This window comes from Xyrauchen texanus, chromosome 8, assembly GCF_025860055.1.
Source record: "Xyrauchen texanus isolate HMW12.3.18 chromosome 8, RBS_HiC_50CHRs, whole genome shotgun sequence".
Classification (NCBI taxonomy): domain Eukaryota; kingdom Metazoa; phylum Chordata; class Actinopteri; order Cypriniformes; family Catostomidae; genus Xyrauchen; species Xyrauchen texanus.
The window spans coordinates 29,584,378-29,604,345 of record NC_068283.1 but is presented as its reverse complement, the minus strand read 5'-3'; positions in this window follow the sequence as shown (position 1 = coordinate 29,604,345).

Genomic DNA, 19,968 nt, shown 5'->3' with positions numbered 1-19,968 from the left:
CAACAGACAGGTGCGGACAATAACGCAGAGAAGGGCCGGGAAAGACGGGAAGTGTAGTTTACACAAGGACAGTGAGACTCGAGGCGGACAACAGGGAAAACGTGACATGGAACGTGATCGGTGACGGGTGAAACGGAAAACCCGGAGCAGACAACAAGGGATCGAAACATGAAACACGGTGCAGATGACAAGGGATAGTAACACGAAACACGGGGCAGATGACAAGGGATTGTGACAACAGGTTTGCTTTTGGGTTCAATATTTTTGGCACTCACCAATCCTTCAATCTTGTCTCATCATGTAAAGTGATCTATGTATGAATCAAGTGCAAGGAAGTTTAATTGAGCTTCTCTAATGAATTGAGCTTCTATTAACCTTGACCACAGATGTCAAGGTTAATAGTGAATAAGTTCAATTTTGGTCTTTTCTTTTCACCAAAAACTGATCGTAACACTTTAGAGGACATAGATTAAAACACTTGAGCAGTATAGATTAACTTTATTTCCTTTATAGAGCTTGAAAGTTTTTGACCTCATTGACAGTGTTTGAAATGAACACAAGCTAATCCACCAAATGGGGGTACAAATCTGCAGTGGTGGGTAACTCCTTAACTACAGAGAAAGTTATAGTATAAAGCACTATACGGAGGAAGTCAAACCTCTCAAACTGCTAGACATCCCTGACATTATAAACAGCACTGACTAGGTAAAGAGGAGACAAATACACAACATCAATATTGAAAATACATCATCATCCTTCCTAAAATGTTTTTTTTTTTACTTCAGTAACACTAACTGGTAAATGGTAAACTGTATATTCATATTGAAAATTAAAGGTTCAAATGTGTTTAGGCTATTAGTATTTTCATGACAAAATCTATATTATAAAATAAAATCTACATGAACTTAACCAGAGTATGAGGAGCCCTCCATGATCTTGCCTGTGGTAATGGCCTGATCATTAATAAACGCCACTGTAAAACAATGGTAAACATTCATACTGGCAAGAATATTTAAGAAATGAAGGGATTAAAACTTCCAAGAATTATGGACAAATGATTGACAAGCTAATCTTCCCATTCTACCATACTCCTGTTCATGTTGGCCATGTTCCCTTCAGATATTCAAAAGGTGACTTAAATCATTAGGCTTGTTTCCTGCTAATCTAATATAATTCTTGCTTAAACAAAATGTCCAAACAAAAGCATGCAGTTACAGTCTCCAGTTACCTCTATCAGTTTTGGCTAGTGAAAATGCTGAGTGGCTAGTGACCGTGGGACACTACTAGCCACAGTGGCTGATGAGCCAAAAAGTTAATCAGTGATTGTATGGATATAAACACATCATATATCCTTGAAAATATCTTCCTTTGTGTTCAACAGAAGAAGGGAAGGGGGTTGCATGAATATCATCAAATATTTGTGGAAAAGTAATATTTGTTTCTCTGACATACTAACTGCATGTTCAGTTTTGAGGCACTTTAAGCACTGTTCAACAAAACAAGCCGATTTTCCAGGAATACCAGTACTTACATTTCTAATAACTAAATTCAAGCACTCTAAGCACTTCCAAGACCTTGTGCAAAGCCTGGTCCATCCAATGGAATATGTGGGAGTGTTTGAAAACAGTCTGAAAACAAGACTTTTGCCATTTGTAATTCTGTTTTGTGTGGCTAGTTGTATAGAAATCACACACTTCTTCCTTAAATACATATATTGATCAGTTTGAATAATTAATGCTGCATAATGCTTTAAAAGTACAGTAGATGGCTAGAAAAAAATACAGATTATGAATGATGACTTTGCAACAAAAGTTAAAAAATTAGATTTCCAGCTGATGGATTCTGCCCAGCATGTATCTTATTACTCAAAAGCAGAAGTGTCAGCTCCAGTCTAGCATTGTAAAGGTCACCACATCTACAGGGTTCCAATCTGGCTCATTTTGTTCTTCTAAGAATAGTGATAGGTCGTGTGTAGTATAATTTCAGCTCTATTTGAGCCTTTATGCTCTGGTGAGGATAATAAATCATAGTCTATGCCACTCCAATCATGGACACATCAGGTGTTTAAAGGCAAGGATTGTCCACCAGGCATTGCTAACTGTGGTTCAGAGTCTTGTGGTGATACATGTTGTGTGCCATTGGCCGGTAGCATAAAACTGTTTTAGACTAGTCTTACAAGTTAGTTAAATTTTGGTCTTAACTATTTCAGTTAGTTGCATAAAAACTTAGTCTCGTTAAAGATTAAAATGTAAGACTAGGCTAACTTTTGTATACATTCTATGTTGCCATGGAAAATCATGGAAAATCAGCTGAGCAGGTGGGGCAATCTAGGGCTGAAAGGCACTTGAGTTGAAACTTTGTAGAAGACTTTGACTTCTACGATAGTAACATAATGTCTTGTGTTTTTAATATTTGGGTTAAAATCAATAAAGTTTTTCATTAGAAGCATTGCATTCATATAAGCAAATATTTTCAGCGAAGGAAAACTGTGTGCACCCACTGTCTGTCATTTTTTTTTAAGTCTTCAGTGTCTTACTTTTCCACAATGTAATGTGAATTAGACTGTCTTACTTAGCTTGTATAATGCAACAGGCTTTCTGTGGCATTCTTAGATAGTCAGACTAATTGTTAAATGCAGTTTTACGTTAATGGCTATGTTTATGCAACAGGCCCAAGGACATTATCAACCTAGAAGACCGATTTAAAACACCCATAACATTAGTACAAATTACCAGAGTTTATTGATCAATTTGCTCACATTAGAAAATAGAATTTTAGGATTTTAATACTAAAGTATGATATGATTTCTTTTAAAAGACTTGTTCACATCAATTACTTTTCCAATTGATCAATAGCAACTGTTTCACATTCTCCCATTGTTTTCAATTCAGTTACATCATTAGCAGTGTTTCATAGGATTGTTAATGCTGTCTTGAAAGACGGTAAGTACAAAGTCTTATATCTTTGTCGTTTTGTCTGATTTTCAAATACTTTTTTTGCTACAAATCAAAGTTTGTACTGGTGTGATTCATCTCGGAACTGGTTGGTTTGCTTTATGGCTTAGAACACTTTTATGAAGAATCTTGTAATAATTCTATGGAAAAAATGTATAGGAAAAATACTTCTATCAGGAAGACTCGCAGACTTGAGTGAAATTTAAGATGACATTTATTTAATGAATAGAAAACAGAAAAGTAATGTCTCTCTTTGGCGTAGGACGAAGTTGTACTCGGAACGTCATATCCTAGGAGGCAGGGGTGAGGAGCCTACCCCCGTGCAGGACGGGACTCAACTGGTGGTGGTGGGGTGGTGGAGGTAGCCGTGTTAGCACACTGAAACAGCAATGTGATAGATTGTGAGCAGACTTATAATGCAATGGCTTACCTGTGATTGGCTAAGAATAACCCAGCTAATGTTGCAATGATGTACAGCTGCTAGTCTTCCCGCTAGAACTATGCTGCACTTCCATTTCCAGAACCCAGTCAATCTTATAGAGATAGTTCACCCAAAAATGCTAATTCTCTCATAATTTACTCACCCTCATGCCATTCCAGATTTGTATGACTTTACTTCTTCTGCAGAACACAAATAATGATTTTTAGAAGAAAATTTCAACTCTGTAGGTGCTCTCAATGCAAGTGAAGGGATGCCAAAATGTTGACACTCCAAAGCGTAAATAAAGGCAGCATAAAACTAATCCATACAACTTCAGTATTTTAATCCACATCCTCAGATAGGTGCAGGTGAAAAACAGATAAATATTTACATTTTTAATACGGATTTATGTTATTTTTGGAGATTATAAATGTTGGCACCCATTCACATGCATTGTATGGAGCTGAGAAATTCTTCTAATAATCTTCACTTTAGTTCAACAGATGAAAGAAAAATGTACATTGGGAAGTCATGAGGGTGAGTAATTTTTCATTTTTGGGTGAACTATCCCTTTAAAAATTAGACGTACTGTGTTGTGCTCTTTAATATGAATTGTCAAGTAATGAAAAAGCAAGAAAGAAACTGCATCAGACTTGAAAGATAATGGCAATTATCTTTTACTTATAATCTTAAACAAACATACGACTCATACTATTTATGCAATATATATTCCCTGTCAAAAGCTACACTTAATGCTGCACTTGATTCTGAGTTTATGGGAATGAGAATACCCACTCCGCCACACTGTGGGTGTCTGGACCCCTTATGTTTGTGTAGTGTTTGCTCACAAGAACGCGAAAGGTCTCAGACATGAGCTTGTGATGTTGCCTCAAGGATGTGAGAGCCCGGAGTGGCATGAACATCCAAACTATAAAATCTTGTGAATGTGTGCAGAGAGGACCAGCCTGCCGCATTACAAACATGCTGCAGAGGGGCACCCCCTGACAAAGCTTTAGAAGAAGCAACCCCCCTGGTAGAATGAGCCCTGATGCCTACTGACGAAGCTTGACCACGCGCCTCATAGGCAAGGGCAATAGAATCCCTCACCCAATGTAACATTGTCTGTTTTGTCAAACGAATAGTTGTCCTGACTTATGCCACCGGCAAATACGGTGGACGTAGGCCTGAAGAGCACGGACTGGACTTGGAAGTTTCTCCTGATCTAGCCTTGTGAATGGCGGAGGACAGAAGGCCTCAAGAGTGACCGGATGTACGGTCGAGAAAGGAACCTTAGGCAGGTAGTCAGGAAGAGGATGCATTATCGCTTTCCTAGGGCAAAGTCTAAGCAGGATGGCAAGACAGACAGAGCCTGAAAATCCCCAATTCTTTTTAAAGTAGTAATAGCCATAAGAAAAACCTTAGAGTCTTTAGAGTCAGAAGCTTGTCAGACACTGACTCTAGAGGTTCAAAGGGGGTCTCAACCCATGAAGGGATCCTGGTTCTAACGGGAGGCCTCAGTTGCATGGCCCCATGAATGAAGCAAGCAAGCAAAGGATGTTTCCCCAGTGGCACCCCGTCAATTAAGGCATGGCAAGCAGACAGAACAGTCACATAAACCCTGAGAGTGGCAGGGCATGTGCCTGCTGATAATTTCTCCTGTAAGAAGTCCAGAATTTAAGCAATCTGGCAGTTAACTGTATCTGCATTACCACCTTTCAAAGACACCGCATTTATTGGCATACATTTTTCATAGCCCTAGCACTCAGAATGGTCTCAATAACTTCAGTTGAAAACCCAGTGTCCCTCAGTTAATACCTTTCAGGGGCCAAACGTGAAGGTTCCACAACTCGGGCTGGGGATGAAATATTGTCCCCTGTGCTTGAGACAGAAGGTCCCTCCTCTCCGGTATCACCCAAGGTGAGCCGTTGAGGAGAGATATTATCTCCGAGAAACATACTCTGTTCGGCCAACTCGGCGCTATCAGTAAGAGGCAAGATCCTTGTTGGCGAACTCTGGATAGAACTCCCGGGAGTAGAGAAACCGGAGGAAACGCATACAGGCGCATTTTGGGCCATGTATACGCCATCACGTCCAGACCCAGGGGGGCTGGGTGACTCAGAGAAAAGTAGAGGGGACATTGTGCTGTCTGTTGGGAGGCGAAGAGGTCCACCTCTGCTTCATAAAATCTTAACCAGATTTGTTTCACTATCTCGGGGTGGAGTTTCCATTCTCCTGTCTGCATTTTCTGTCTACACAGTAAATCCGCTCCCACATTCAGGAATCCAGGGATATATACTGCTTTGAGTGACAGGAGCTTGCCCTGGGCCTGAAGAAAAATCTGCCACACTAGTCTGTTTAGCTGGCGTGACCGCAGACCTCCTTGGTGATTTATGTAAGAGACTGCCGCTGTGTTGTCCACCTGCACCAGGACATGGCAGCCTCTCAGATGCTGGAGGAAGTACTTCAGGGCCAGAAATACAGCCATCAGCTCGAGACAGTTGATGTGCCAATCGAGCTGATGACTCTCCCATTCCCCTTGAGCTGGACGACCACTTAAGACCACTCTCCAGCCCGACAGGGAGGCGTCTGTCGTTAACAATCTGTGACGGCAAGACACACCTAGAGTGGGACCCAAGGTGAGGAACTGGGGTCTGAGCCACGTGGAGAGGGTACGTAGCCCGCGGCACGTAACCCTTATCTGCCTTTGGGTATTAGCCCTTGGATGAAATTCCCTGGCTTAGAGACACAACTGGAATGTCTCATATGCAAAAGGCCCATAGGGATCACAGAGGACGCAGATGCTATGAGACCCAACATCTGTTGATACTGAAGAACAGTACGATCTTGGCCTAGCCTGACTTTGCTCAGGGTATTCTGAATGGTCTCGATTCGATCTAGAATATTTCAGTGCTGTAATGCCAGTTCTTGCGATTGTGCTAGTTTCAGCCAGTCGTCTATATAATTACAAATGCGGATGCCCTGGAGTCGCATTGGAGCCAGTGCTGCATCCATGCGCTTTGTGTATGTGCGAGGTGATAAGGCTAGGCCGAATGGAAGAACCAGATATTGGTAAGCTTTGCCCCTGAAAGTAAACCTCAGGAACTTCCTGTGTTGTGGCAGTATTTCTACATGAAAGTATGCGTCCATGAGATCGATCGTGACTAACCAATCGCGATGTTGAATTTGTGACACGATCGTCTTGACAGTTAGCATCTTGAACATGAGTGCCTTGACTGAGCGGTTCAAGCCTCGAAGATCTAAAATTAGACGCAATCCCTCAGCCTTCTTGGGAACCAGGAAGTATTTGCTGTAGTAACCTGACTCTCTCTCTCTAGAAGGAGAACATGTTCTATGGCCCCTTTGACCAGAAGATATTGCAGCTCTTGTGACAGTAAATGTGCTTGTTATGGTAGTGGGAACCACGCCGTTAAAATGCGGAGGACGGCGAAATAATTTAATTCTGTAGCCTTTTTCTACTGTCTTTAGGACCCACATAGAAATACCCTGCAGTAGCTTCCACGCTGCCAGGTTCTCTGAAATGGGTACCAATTTTGATACTTCCCGTTGAGGGGATGTCGGATGTTCTGTGTCCTGGGCGACAACAGGAAGCAATGGAACACCCAACATTTCACTGGAAACCGCTGACCCCCGAAACACCAGAGGCGGTGGAGATGGAGAGGTTTTGTGGGGGTGTCAGGAAGGAGAAGGTAGATGTTTTGCGCACCCCATCCCAAGGGGGGCTACCCCACCAAGGCTGGGCGCAAGACCGTCAGGACATCTTTTTGGAAATAATGGTCCTGAGTTCTTGCTTTGGAGGCTGCTGAGGGCGACGAAGTGGTCCCCAATATTTATGAGGGGGAGCACGACTCGCCAAACTTTGTTTTTGAGCTTCCCTTCTAGAAGAACTGGGGCGAAGCTGGGTGGCCGACAGCCCCTCCCCCTGAATGCGGTGAGGAAGGAATTGCACAAAGGCTTTTTCGTGTTTTTTCACCTCCCGAAACTTGGTGACGACTGTATTCACCGAATCACCAAACAGGCTGGAAGGTGAGACCGGGGCATCAAGTAGGAATACTCTGTCCTTATCTTTGATGCCCATATGGTTTAGCCACAGATGCCTCTGGAGAGATAAAACTGTGGCTCGACGAAGCTCTGAGAATGCTTCCTCGGCGATTGTACTATCCGCACTCAGGTCCTACAACAGATCAGTCTGGTATACCTGTAACACCACCATGGTGTGTAGCGGCACCAGCCTGACCTGCTGCTTGATAAGCTTTCCCCACAAGCGTTGAGGTGGTTCTACATGACTTTGTGGGGAGAGTTGGTCTTTTCATGATGATGATTTGATGATACCGAACCAGGTGAGAGATAGACCGTGAGCATCTCTTCTACCTGTGGCATCACGTATATCACCGTGCCTTAGCACCCACGATAGTCGAATATGTCGATGTCGAAGCCACAAAGATATGGGAAGTATAAGGTTTCCCTTATACTTCACAGAGTGGTCTGAAGACAAAAGACCTGACGATGCACCTGTGGCACATCTATTTATAGCCCCTGGTACTGGTGCATTCTGATGATGCGACACACAGAGGCTATAAAGGTTCTAGTCAATTTCATTGATGTTTTGCACACATATTCACAGCTTGTCACACCTAAAGACGTCCCTATAAGCGCTGAATCAAGTGCAGCTTTAAATGTAGCTTTTGACAGGGAACGAGTTACAGATTATGGGTCCATGTGACATTGTGTATTATTATTATTATTATTAATAGTTTAGTTAGTAGGCACTATACTACTTAATAATAATCATAATAATAATAAATATTAGGCTATTATTATTGTTAGTAGTAGTAGTATTACAAATACTATTTATTGATTAATGGAAAAGTAATTGCAAACAAGCTTTGTAAAAAAATCATATAGGAACGGTGTACATGAGGACACAAATAAATCTCTAAATGTAATAACTTTTGGTCCTCAATGTATATAAATGTGCCAGAAGAGTGTTTCGTGTATTTAAAGAAATATAATTGACATCATTGACACTTCTAAGAGGGAAAACAGTTCATCTGTGTCTCTGAGCTCACATTGTCAACTCTGGAGGACTTGTAATTGTGAGTCACATTACATGTTGTTTATATGCTATGTAATTTGTATTCATTGTTTTGGTGCATGAGATTTTCATGTGGATGGATGAAGTTATTTTCTCTTACAGTTCATAACCATTGCTGGCCATTTATGAATCCTTTTGGAGCAGGAACAAACTTATCAGATTCACAAAGGCAGATACTAAGTAAGATCTATACAGTATGTCATATCATTCTCATATCATCCTCATAGTCCGTGATCTTGTTTTTGTTTTAGATGAGCTCCACTCAGCAAATGTAACCCAATTCTTAAAATTATTTTATTTCATGTTTTGTGTCTTAAATATTTAGTTAAATGAGGGATGCACAATCTTGTTGATACATGTCTATTTCTTAAGGAAACTCTTAGTTTTATTATATAGTGATATGCATGCTCAGTGTTCACTCAAATTTTCTTTACATACTTATTTAAGGGATTGTGAGGATACATTTTGGAAAAGGCAGATTAAGAACCTCAAAGAATATACAATGTTTGGTCTTATTTGCCAATATTTATTAATGCGATTGTAGTTACATTGCAAAGACTCTCAATCAGAACAAACCAAAATATAACTCCTTTTTCACTGTACATCTTGCCACTACATTCTCTTAACACGAACATGATTACAAGCTCGATTACACTACCTAGTGCCTGACATGCGCAGAACACTAGATAATGCTATATGAAGTGTTTTCGAGCTTGAAATCACGATCGCCAAGGAGACTGCTGTCAAGATTTATAGTAAAAGGAATTACATTTTGCTCAGTTCTCACTCAAAACTGATGGGATGACTTCAGAAGACGTTGATTAGAGTCAAATTGATTACTTTTATGATGCCTTTCTGTAATCTTTGGACCTTCAGAGTTTTGGCCACCATTAACTTGCATTGTGAGGACTGTCAGAGCTGAGATATTATTCTGAAAATCTTTGTTTGTGTTGTGTAGAAGAAAGAAAGTCAAATACGCATCTTAAGTGGCATGAGAGTGAGTAAATGATGAGAGAACTTTCATTTGTGGGTGAACTATCCCTTTAAGGTATGCTAGTTGGTATGTTTGTGTTTGCATATTTTATTATATATGTAGATATAATGTTTAAATTTGACATGTAGACATAGATGTATAGATATGTATATTTATACACTGATTAGCCAAAACATTATAACCACATGCCTAATATTGTACGTCCCCCTTGTACCACCAAAACAGCGCAAACCTGCATCTACCACAATTGCTATATGAGTTGTGAGAGTGGTTATATGAGTTACTGTAGACATTGTCAGTTCAAACCAGTCTGGCCATTCTTTGTTGACCTATCTCATCAACAAGGCATTTCCATCCACAGAACTGCCACTCATTGGATGATTTTTGTTTTTGGCACCATTCTGAGTAAATTCTAGAAATTGTTGTTCGTGAAAATCCCAGGAGATCAGCAGTTACAGAAATACTCAAACTAGCCCATCTGTCACCAACAATCATCCATGCGATTTTGTAATCAGCCAATCGTGTGGCAGCAGTGCAGTGCATATAATCATGCAGATATGGGTCAAGAGCTTCAGTTAATGTTCACATCAACCATCAGAATGGTGAAAAATGTGATTTGGAATGTGGCATGATTGTTGGTGTCAGATGGGCTGGTTTGAGAATTTTTGTAACTGATGGAGGGAATGAGACTTTGTGTCGAGTGTAGTGAAACAAGGGGTCTTTCCTGAGAGCCTTGCATACCTCTGAACTTGAGAAAAGGCCAATGAGAAATTGGCAGACAGAATTTGCATGTCCCGCCCTGGACTGTGCAGCGCCGACCAGTACTCAGTAGTGCAAAAAGATGACAGTTTCTAAAAATGTAAACATAACATACTATGAGATAATGTTCTATGCACATAGCAGTTATTGAGGTAGCAGACAGTTATAAAGTGACAGTAATTAAAGTGCAACTCAGGACACGTGTGTGTCAAACCAGTCTCTGAGTATTGAGAAGTCTGATGGCTTGGGGAAGAAGCTGTTACACAGTCTGGCCGTGAGGGCCCGAATGCTTCGGTACCTCTTGCCAGGCAGGGAGGAGGGTAAAGAGTTTGTGTGAGGGGTGTGTGGGGTGAGTCCACAATGCTGGTTGCTTTGTGGATACAGTGTTTTTGTAAATGTCTTTGATGGAGGGAAGAGACCCCAATGATCTTCTCAGCTGTCCTCACTATCCTCTGCAGGGCTTCTGGGTCGAAGCGGTGCAAGTCCCAAACCAGGCAGTGATGCAGCTGCTCAGGATGCTCTCAATAGTCCCTCTATAGAATGTAGTGAGGATGGGGGTTGGGAGATGTGCTTTCCTCAGCCTTGAAGAAAGTAGAGGCAGCTGCTGGGCTTTCTTGGTGATAGAGCTGGTGTTGAGGGACCAGGTGAGGTTCTCCGCCAGGTGAACACCAAGGAATTTGGTGCTCTTGGCGATCTCCACAGAGGAGCCGTCGATGTTCAGCGAGTGTGTTCACCTTGTGCTCTCCTAAAGTCAACAACCATCTCTTTTGTTTTGTCGACATTCAGGGACAGGTTGTTGGCTCTACACCAGTTAGATCAGCAGCTGCACCTCCTCTCTGTATGCTGACTCGTTGTTCTTGCTGATGAGACCCACCGCAGTGGGTGTCATCGGCGAACTTGATGATGTGATTCGAGCTGTGCATTGCTGCACAGTGCGTGAGTCAGCAGAGTGAACAGCAGTGGACTGAGCACACACAGCCCTGGGGGCCCCAGTGCTCAGTGTGGTGGTGGTGGAGATGCTGTTCCCGATCCGGACTGACTGAGGTCTCCCAGTCAGGAAGTCCAGGATCCAGTTGCAGAGGGAGGTGTCCAGGCCCAGCAGGTTCAGCTTTCCAATCAGGTGCTGGGGAATGATTGTGTTGAATGCTGAGCTGAAATCTATGAACAGCATTGAGCGTATGAGTCCTTATTGTCTAGGTGGGTGAGGGCCAGATGGAGGGTTGTGGTGATGGCATGCGTCCGTTGAGCGGTTTGAGCGATCACGCAAACTGCAGTGGGTCTAGTGAGGGGGCAGCTGGGTCTTAATCTGCCTCATGGCGAGCCTCTCGAAGCACTTCATGATGATGGGTGTAAGTCGCGACGGGGCCGGTAGTCGTTGAGGCAGGACACTGAAGACTTCTTTGGCATGGGGATGATGGTGGTGGCCTTGAAGCACGTTGGAGCAGCTTGGCTGCTCAGAGAGATGTTGAAGATGTCGGTAAGAACATCTGCTAGCTGGTCTGCACATCCTCTGAGCACTCTGCCAGGAATGTTGTCTGGTCCAGCAGCCTTCCGTGGGTTGACTCTACGTAGAGTTTTCCTCACATCTGCCGTGGTAAGACAGAGCACCTGGTGCGTTGGGAGGAGGGTGGACTTCCTCGCCATCCGTCGTTCTGCACTTCAAACCCGGCGTAGAAGTGGTTCAGCGCATCTGGAAGGGAGGCATCTTTGTCACAGGCAACTGATGTTGTCCTGTAGTTGGTGATGGCCTGGATGCCCTGCCACATGCGCCGCGTGTCACCGCTGTCCTGGAAGTGACTGTGGATTCTCTGGGCGTGTGCGCGCTTTGCCTCTCTGATTGCCCGTGACAGTTGGCCCTAGCTGTTCTTAGGGCTGCCTTATCGCCTGTGATAGGCAGCCCTCTTAGGGCTGCCTTATCACTAGAGCTTAGTGGCTAATCTGGGAGAGAAAGCGCACTTGATCAACTTGGTGAAGGGCACTAGGTGCAAGCGGAACACCCGGTCGGCTGTTCTGAATTATCGAGTTCTACCGGCTCGGACCTGACAAAACATGGGATGAGACCGACTCAACCCTGAGATTGTAGAATCTCGCAAAGGTGTTGGGAGTTGCACAGCCATTACATTAGATCTCTTTCTACCAAAGCACTAATTGTCAATGAAATGATTACAGATCATAGATTGGATGCGCTCTGTTTGACTGAAACCTGGCTTAAACCGGATGAATATATTAGTTTAAATGAATCTACTCCCCCAGGTTATTGTTATAAAAATGAGCCTCGTCTGAAGGGTCGAGGAGGAGGTGTTGCTACAATTTACAGTGAAGTTTTTGGTGTTACTCAGAGGACAGGATATAAATGTAAGTCTTTTGAACTAATAATGCTTAATGTGACACCGTCAAATATAAATATAAATAAAAAATCTCTGTCGTCCTTTACCCTTGCTACAGTGTATAGATCACCCGGGCCTTATTCAGATTTCCTTAGTGAATTTGCACATTTTTTTATCAGATCTTGTAGTTACTGTAGATAGAGCCTTAATTGTTGGTGACTTCAACATTCACATAGATAATGAAAATGATACATTGGGATTAGCATTTATCGATATTCTCAACTCTCTTGGAGTCAGACAAAATGTAACAGGACCAACTCATCAGCCATAATCATACGCTAGATTTAATTCTTTCATATGGAGTTGATGTTGATAATATAGAAATTCTGCAGCAGAGCGATGACATCTCGGATCATTACCTCGTCTCTTGCATGCTGCAATCAGCTAATGTTACTCAATCTACACCATGCTATCGTTCAGGTAGAACTATTCTTTCGACCACTAAAGATAGCTTCACTAATACTCTTCCAGATCTATCTCATATATTCAATAAACCCCAAAGCCCAGACGAACTTGATGAAATAACAAAAAATTTAAATGCAGTCTTCTCTAGCACCCTTGATGTTGTTGCCCCACTTCGATTAAAGAAAATTAAATAAATAAGCCCTGCACCATGGTACAATGATCACACTCATGCTCTCAAGAGAGCAGCTCGGAAAATGGAGCGCATGTGGAAAAATACAAAATTAGAAGTATTTCAGGGTGCATGGAAGGATAGTGTCTGTAGCCACAAACACGCACTCAAAGCTGCCAGGTCAGCATATTTTAGTAAACTCATAGAAAATAACCACAACAATCCTAGATGTTTATTCAGTACTGTGGCTAAATTGGTTAGGAATAAAGCCTCAACCGAACCAGATATTACGTCACAGCTCAAGAGTAATGACTTCATGAATTTTTTACAGATAAAATTGAAATAATCAGAAATAAAATTGGAATTATGCAATCATCTGTCATTACACCTCAGAAAACAGTGTCAAATAATTTTCCTCATGTGCAACTTCAATCCTTAGCTATCATAGGTCATGAAGAGCTAACAAAACTTATCGAAACATCAAAAGCCACAACTTGTTTGTTAGATCCTATACCAACTAAGCTCTTAAAAGAGGTATCTCCTGTAATATCAGAACCTCTTCTTAATATCATTAACTCCTCGCTATGCTTAGGACATGTCCCAAGAAACTTTAAAATGGCAATTATCAAACCGCTTATTAAGAAGCCACAACTTGATCCTGGAGAACTTGCTAATTATAGACCGATTTCAAATCTCCCGTTTATGTCAAAAATACTAGAAAAGGTAGTATCCTCCCAAATATGTTAATTTCTACAGAGAAATAGTATATATGAAGAATTTCAATCAGGATTTAGGCCTCATCACAGTACAGAGACTGCACTTATCAGAGTTACAAATTACTTGCTCTTATCATCTGATCGCGGCTGCATTTCTCTTCTAGTGCTTTTAGATCTTAGTGCTGCATTCGACACGATAGATCACGACATTCTCTTGAATAGGCTGGAGAATTATGTTGGAATTTGTGGAGTTGCATTAGCATGGTTTAGGTCATATTTAGCAGACCGCTACCACTTTGTCTATGTAAATAAGGAATTATCAAACCAAACAATAGTAAAATATGGAGTGCCACAGGGATCAGTTTTAGGGCCTCTGCTTTTCTCCATGTATATGCTTCCCCTGGGAGATATTATCAGGAATTGTGGAATAAGTTTCCACTGCTATGCTGACGATACACAAATTTCTTCAAAACCTGATGAGATTTCACAATTCTCAAAATTAGCAGAGTGTATCAATGAAATAAAAGATTGGATGGCCAGAAATTTCCTTCTACTCAATTCTGACAAAACAGAGGTTCTAATTATTGGACCAAAAAACTCTAAAAATAAGCAACTAAAATATAATTTGACTCTAGATGGATGTACTGTTACATCATCTTCAACAGCGAAGAACTTGTGTTATATTTGATACCAATCTGTCCTATATTTGATACCAATCTGTCCTTTGAAAATCAAATTACAAATGTTTGTAGAACAGCATTCTTACACCTAAGAAATATTGCTAAATTAAGGCATATGCTCTAGGTTGCTGATGCCGAAAAACTAATTCATGCTTTCATGACCTCAAGACTAGATTATTGTAATGCATTACTGGGAGGATGTCCAGCAAGATCAATAAATAAACTTCAATTGGTTCAAAATGCAGCAGCCAGAGTGCTGATGAGAACCAAGAAATATGATCATATTAGCCCCATTTTATCATCGTTACATTGGCTACCTGTTAAATTCCGTATTAATTTTAAAATTCTGTTAACTACGTACAAAGCTTTGAATGGTCTAGCTCTGCAGTACTTAAGTGATCTTCTACCACGCTATATTCCAACACGTTCATTAAGATCGCAAAACTCTGGCCTATTAATAGTTCCTAGAATATCAAAATCCACTAAAGGAGGAAGATCCTTTTCATATTTGGCTCCTAAACTATGGAATAGTCTCCCAAACACTGTTCGAGATGCAGACACACTCTCTCAGTTTAAGTCTAGACTAAAGACTCATCTATTTAGCCAGGCATACACCTAATTTATCCTCCAACCCACAATTAGGCTGCTTTAGTTGGGTCTGCCGGAACCAGAAACCAGAAACATTGAGCATGATCTCTAACTCTGCAATAAATTGAATGGCATCTACGCTTACATCTTTTTATTTGTTTCCCTGCCTCAACCTCGGGACTCCTATCCTGAGGTCACCAGAACCGGCTGAATCCAGCACCATTCCTGCTTCATGTTGGACTCCACTGCTACATGTCGCAGAATGATGATGACTAAATGCAGCCGGTGCCAGCCAAACATCACTTCAGTCTATTATGATGGACTTCAGAGGATGAAATGATGCCAACTCTAACCTGCATCACCTCGGTCTATTTATGGACTACGATCTTGAAATGAAATGCTTAGACTAACTATTGCCAACAAAAGCCTTCATCAGCCAATTAACAAGGACAATTGCATCTATGTGAACTTCTGCAATTAATCAAGATGGACTTCAAAGATTTTGGTCATTAATCTTACAGTTCAAACTAAATGTTTAATCACTGACCCGTAACACTTAGTTTAATAATTTTAAACCATGATTTTACCTATACATAATTAATATTTACATTACTTTCATAATGTTAGCCAGACGGGAACTGGCCCCCACAGTGAGTCTGGTTTCTCCCAAGGTTATTTTTCTCCGTTAATCTACATCTTATGGAGTTTTGTGTTCCTTGCCACAGTTGCTTACAGCTTGCTCACTGGGGTTATTAATACTTATAATTATCATTTAATTATTTTTAAACACTATTAAAAATAGTACTTTATCTAAATTAAACAATGATGATTAATTGACTTTATAGACATTACAGTTTTATCGTCCGTTAATGCTGATATTCTGCAAAGCTGCTTTGAAACGATGTGTGTTGTGAAAGGTGCTATACAAATAAAATTGACTTGACTTGACAGCCCGCTGCTCTGCAGATGTCTGCTAGGGAGGTGCCGCTGGCCAGTGCCCACGAGGATGCCACACTTCTCGTTGATTGTGCTTGAACCCGCAAGGGGGCAGGCATGGCCTGGGTCTGGTAGGAGATGGCGTTCCCTTTCCGCCGTCCACCGAAGCAGACAAAGAGCTGCTCAGAACATGTAAAGATGGCAGGCCACTTGTGTTTCTTGGTGATTTCAACATACACCAAGACAAACCCCAGGCCATTGAACTGAATACTCTTCTAGCCTCATTTGACTTGGAAAGACTACACACCACAGCAACTCACAGGTCGGGCAACCAGCTGGACCTCATTTTTACACGTAACTGTACCACCTCTAATATTCTTGTTACACCTTTACATGTCTCTGATCACTACTTTGTTCAATTCAACATGATTCTCCCATCCATTGTAAAACCGACCCCACCTTTGGTTTCCTTTCGCCATAACCTCCGTTCCCTCTCACCCTCTCGCCTTTCCACTGATGTCTCTGCCTCTCTTCCCACAATAAATGTATTTTCCATGCTTGATGTAAACACTGCCACAGACACACTTAGCTCTACTTTAACAACCTGTCTAGACAACATCTGTCCTCTCTCCTCTAGACCAGCACGGACTACACCACCCAGCCCCTGGCTGTCTGACGTCCTTCGTGAACATCGGACTGATCTCAGGGCAGCTGAGAGGAGATGGCGGAAATCTAAAGATCCAGGTGATCTAGGTAAATATCAGCTTCTGCTTGCAACTTTTTCAAATAATGTTAAAACTGCAAAAACTTCATATTACCAGACCAAGATCAACAGCACCATAGACACTCGTAGCTTGTTTAGAACATTTAACACACTTCTCTGCCCTCCCCCTCCACCACCTGACACATCACTGACAGCAGATATATTTGCCACATTTTTTACTGATAAGGTTACAGCCATCAGCAATACATTCACAGCACCACACCCTGTCAAACACCTGGCTCCTGTATGCAACCCATCTTTCCCTATGTTCTCTCCTTTAACTGACACCGAGGTCTCAAAACTCCTCCTCTCCAACCATCCCACAACCTGTTCCCTTGACCCCATTCCATCACACCTTCTCCAGGCCATCTCTCCGTCCATCCTACCGGCACTTACACACATAATTAACACATCCCTTCTTGCAAGGACTTTTCCCAATACATTTAAGCAGGCTCGAGTAACCCCACTGCTGAAAAAACCTGCACTTAACCCCACACAGATAGAACACTACAGACCAGTCTCTCTCATCCCATTCATGGAAAAAACACTTGAAAGGGCAGTTTTCAATCAGATCTCCGCCTATCTCTCACAGAACAAGCTGCTGGATGACAATCAATCAGGCTTCAAAAGTGGACACTCCACTGAGACTGCCCTGCTGTCTGTCATCGAGTCGCTGAGACAGGCGAAAGCTGAATCCAGATCATCCGTTCTGATTCTGCAGGACCTTTCTGCTGCCTTTGACACAGTCAACCATCAGATCCTTCTCTCCACCCTCTCTAAACTGGGTATCACTGGAACTGTGCTTGACTGGTTCAACTCTTATCTCTCAGAAAGGTCCTTTGAGGTAGCATGGAGAGGGGAAGTATCCAAGCCACACCAGTTACTTACTGGGATACCTCAGGGATCAGTGCTTGGGCCACTTCTCTTCTCCATATACACAACATCACTGGGACCCATCATCCAGTCACATGGTTTCTCTTACCACTGCTACGCTGATGACACACAACTCTACTTGTCTTTCCAGTCCAACGACACCACAGTGACCGCTCGAATCGCTGGCAGACATCTCAGCCTGTATGAAGGAACACCACCTTCAACTCAACCCTGCCAAGACCGAACTCCTTGTCTTTCCAGCCAACCCGGCTGTTGAACGCAACATCACCGTGCAGCTGAGTCCAACTACAGTTTCGCCTTCCAAAATGGTAAGAAATCTAGGGGTAACCATTGATGATGAGCTAAATTTCACAGACCACATTTCAAAAACTGCAAGATCATGTAGATTTACACTCTACAATATCAAGAAGATAAGACCCTTCCTTTCTGTACATGCCACACAACTGCTCGTTCAGTCCCTTGTCATAACTAGACTGGACTACTGTAACGCTCTCATTGCAGGCCTTCCTGCATGTGCTATTAGACCTCTCCAAATGATCCAGAATGCAGCAGCACGTCTGGTCTTTAATGAACCTAAGAGAGCACATGTTACACCACTCTTTGTCTCTCTCCACTGGCTGCCGGTTCATGCACGTATTAAATTCAAGGCCCTGATGCTGGCATATAAAACAGTCACTGGGTCTGCTCCAGCATACCTAAAAACATTTATGCAGAGCTACGTTCCCACCAGAAGCCTGCGGTCGGCTAAGGAACGTCGCCTTGTCGTACCAAAACAAAGAGGCACCAAAACACTTTCCCGGACTTTCAGTTTCATCATACCACGGTGGTGGAATGGCCTTCCCAACTCAATCTGGGAAGCTAACTCACTCTCTATCTTCAAAAAACGGCTAAAAACACATCTTTTCCAAACGCACTTAACCGGTCACTAAAAAAAAAAAACAATTATTTACATTTCTTATTGCACTTAAATCTGTTTTGTATACTATTCTGATGATAGTGAAACTTTGTAATATGGCACTTTTTGTACCACTGTCTCCCTAAGATGATTCGCTGATGTTCTTCCTCTTTTGTAAGTCGCTTTGGATAAAAGCATCTGCCAAATGAATAAATGTAAATGTAAATGTAAATGTAAATGTAAATGTAAAGCTCTGCGTGTGGTCCAAATAGATACACAAAGCACAGCAACAAAAAGGCTGGGTTTGTTTCCTCCCGGGGCAGAGCTTGCAGGTTCATGACCTGATCCCTGAAGGGGGTCATAGGAACCTTGGGCACATAGCCCGGTCGCGGTCTCAGGATGACGTGAGGTTCCCAACCTTCTTGATGGAAGCAAGCACTATCAGGAGGGCTGTCTTCAAGGAGAGGGCCTTGAGCTCAACTGAGTCAAGCGGCTTGAAGGGGGGTCTCTGAAAGCCTGAGAGATCCTAGGAGGGGAACAGGCTTGGCCGGGGAGGATTCAGCCTCCGGGCTCGGTTTAATGTGTCAATGACTGCAGGTGGAAGTTCACTCAGATCTTCCATGTCCCATCCAGCGGCCAGACGTGGAGGTTCCAGAGGTCTTGGCGCGGTTGCCAGAGGGTGCCCTGTCCCTGGGAAAGAAGGATCAGGTGCCTGAATGCTCTCCGATGCAGCGGCAACGTCATCATCCAATTCCAGGGGCTTGAGGGAGAATGCAGGCTGGTCGTGAGGCGATCCGCACTACCCTCAAACTAAGCAAGCGAGTGTGCCTCCATCATCAGCCTGCTCATCCTCAAATCCGTGGGAAGAAGGAGCGACGCGGGGGGCGGCTGAAGTGGCATTCACTTTGAGAAATGAAAGCCCACGACCGCAACGCTGCCATGGTCATGTTCTCGCAGTGAGTACATGAACAATCCACAAACACTGCCTCAGTGTGATCGCTACCCAGGCACACGAGGCAGCGTCTATGACCTTCAGTCTTGGAGAGATTTCGACCACATCCAGGAACTACACAGAAGCAGAAAGGCATCTTTGAAAAGATGTGTCCTGAAAAGGACGTTCAACGCCTTCTGTGTATTGCTCCTTGGTGAGTGAAAATTAAACTCTTTTAGAGAAATAAACTCTTTTAGGAAGAAACACTCTTTTAGACAGAAGCACTGTCAAAGCGCCCAAGGGCGTGGACTGCACAGCGTGCAGAGAGGGAGAAAGCCGCTGGTAATGCGCCGTAGATCCAAC